This window comes from Belonocnema kinseyi, chromosome 7 (genome assembly GCF_010883055.1).
Source record: "Belonocnema kinseyi isolate 2016_QV_RU_SX_M_011 chromosome 7, B_treatae_v1, whole genome shotgun sequence".
Classification (NCBI taxonomy): domain Eukaryota; kingdom Metazoa; phylum Arthropoda; class Insecta; order Hymenoptera; family Cynipidae; genus Belonocnema; species Belonocnema kinseyi.
Window position 1 is genome coordinate 131,554,802 of NC_046663.1, and position 3,027 is coordinate 131,557,828.

A 3,027-nucleotide genomic window follows, 5' to 3' on the forward strand; every position below is an offset into this window, starting at 1 on the left:
CACTACTACACTCCTGAGTCAACGCAACAGGCAAAACAGTGGGTTCCACCGGGCCAAAGTGCTCCGAAGCGTCCAAAAACGCCACAAAGGGTCGGAAAGGTTTTGGCCTCCGTATTTTGGGATGCACATGGCATAATATTCGTGGACTATCTTGAAAAAGATAAAACCATAACCGGAGCATACTATTCATCATTATTAGACCGATTGAAAATCGAAATCGCCGAAAAACGACCGCATTTGAAGAAGAAAAAACCGCTTTATCATCACGACAATGCGTCTGTTCATTCATATTTAGTTGCACAAGCAAAATTTCATGAAAGCGGCTTCGAATTGGTTCCTCAGTCACCGTATTCACCAGACCTGACCCTCAGCGACTATTACTTGTTCCCTAACCTGAAGAGATGGCTCACTGGTAAGCGTTTTTACTCAAATAAGGAGCTCATAGCTGAAACTAAGGCGTGTTTTGGAGAACTTCCGATCGAGTACTTTTCGGACGGTATCAAAAAGTTAGAAAATCGTTGGACTCGCTGTATCGACCTAACAGGAGAGTATGTTGAAAAATAAAACCGACTTTGGCCAAAAAAACGTCTCCGTGTTTCATTTTTCAGGGACTTATCAGGCTGCCTAGTAACATGGCAAAAAATATTTAACACATTACAAGAATCATTTTTTGAATCAAATGTTAAAGTTATTATTTGCTTGGGAATAACACAGTATCCCTCTAAAGACACAAGCTATCAGTTAATCGAAGAAGTACGTTCGCCGGCAGTAGGAGGTCATAAAGGAGTAACAAAAACATACAACAGGATTCGACAGAAACATTTTTGGGAAAACATGTTATTTGATATTCAAAAATACATAAAATTATGCTTACAATACCAAATAAAAAAATTAGTTCGCGTAAAGACGAAAAGTCCAATGGTTATTACTGATACACCAGGTACAGCGTTTGAAAAAATTTCTATGGATATAGTTGGTGCACTTCCTAAAACAACATCTGGCAATATAAACATTTTGGCCATCCAGGATAATTTTACAAAATATTCATTAGCTATAGCCCTTCCAAACCAACAAGCTAGTACTATAGTCAACCCATTTATTAAAAGATTTATTTGCATTTATGTTTCGCTAAAAGAATTATTAACAGACCAATGAAAAAACTTTTTAAGTAATTTATTAAGAACATTAGCAAAACGATTCAGAATTAGACAATTTAAAACAACCGCTTTTCACCCACAATCAAAGGGGTCACTTCAAAGATCTTATCACTCACTATCAGAATATCTTAAACAATTCGTAAATAAAAATTCCGAATGGGATGAGTGGTTAGAACTAGCAACATTTTTTTGTAATACAAGCTTACCTGAATGTAACAGAAAGATTAACCCACAAGATTTTAAAATAGGAGATAAAGTATTTTTACTAGGAGGAAAAATAAAAAAATTCGATAACCATTATTCAGGCCCCTGTCAAGTACTAGAAATTTTAGGAAAAGGAAATGTCAAAATAAAAATAGATAATACATCAAAAGTTGTACACATAAATAGACTCAAGATCTTTCATATTGATACTCAATAACAAATAAGAAAATGAGAAGAACAAACAAAACATATGAGCAACAAAATTTTAGGCAATTTTGTTTCACTTTTTATATAAATAAAATGACAGATTTAATTACAAGAACATAAATACTACATCGGCAACTAATACAAACTTATTATATTATAATAGAAAGACACGCAAACATAAGCTAATCAATAATATTTTAGTTAAATAAAAAGAGGCAATAATTACTAAATCAACGCAAGACGAAGGAAGTATTTATAAAATACATTGACCTCGACATAATTTTATGTCCTTCCTCCTTCATTGACTAATTTCTTCCTGATAAGGAAGTTCTAATCCTTTGAAAATATATATTCGCTAATATTAATCGTATCTGCATTTCTTTGCTAGGATCCAGCCATCAAAAAGCAACATGTCTTAGCATTTAATAATTACTATCCTATTAACATTATTCATGAAGCAGTAATGCAAACAGCAAATTCGTTATATACCAATAAAATTTTTTAAAAAACAGAAATTTATTTTAAACCTTTGATAAAAATTAAATTTCTTTCAAATCATAATTATTTACTAATATAATTTAAAAATTAAAATAATATTCCAAATTAGAAGTGTCTTATTGACAAGTTAATTTCGAATATTTCCATATTATAATAAAAAAGTTCTTAACTAAAATTCTTTTTTTTTGTCTAGTCTCCATGCAAACAATATGCAGAAAACTTTTGAAAACATACAGAAAGTTACTTTTTCTCAGAATATTAATTAAACTCTTAGACATTAAATATTATTTTTACAATATTTTTAGAAGATTAATTATTTATTAGCATAAACGAAATAATGAAAACACTTTCTTACAGGGCGCACAAATTAACATGAAATACAAATGAAAGAAGAAACATCGTTATAAATTTGCTAGAAGCGAAATATTATAAATTAAGTTAACAGACTAGAAAGAATTCCAACAACGTGTTGCGAATGTAGAATACAGTTAATATGGAATAGAAGTACGAAATAATGATAAACATCCAATCAATCACAATCTTGACCTCTTCATACGTCGATATGAATACATTGATTTCTAAAAATAAATTTTCACCTGAAAGAAAATAGCAGGAGTATTATTATTCAAAAAAAGAAAGAAATCTTTTGAGAAATTGTAAATATAATATTTCCTACTTCTAAAATGAAAACGAAAAATGCTATATACTTACTCTACTATTAAAGAAATGTTTTTTCTCATATTTTTATAATTACATACAAAAGTAGTTTTGACTTTCTCTTTTAATTAAGACAAATTTTTGTATAATAACTATAATTTGAAAGACATCCTCAAGCAACACAGGATCACTGATCGATTCATATCACTTTTATGAAACCACTATTTCACATAAAAACTCTATTTTTTATATATTACGCGTATGTAAAACCATGTTGAACCTGTTTCACTCACCATTCTTTTCG

At 30.2% G+C, this 3,027-nt stretch overlaps 1 protein-coding gene across 1 annotated transcript in view; it reads right to left on the reverse strand.

The window, feature by feature from the left end:
• LOC117175797 overlaps window positions 1-3,027 on the reverse strand; it is a 624,882-nt gene that overhangs the window by 398,955 nt on the left and 222,900 nt on the right. The gene's annotated exons all lie outside the window — the stretch shown is intronic.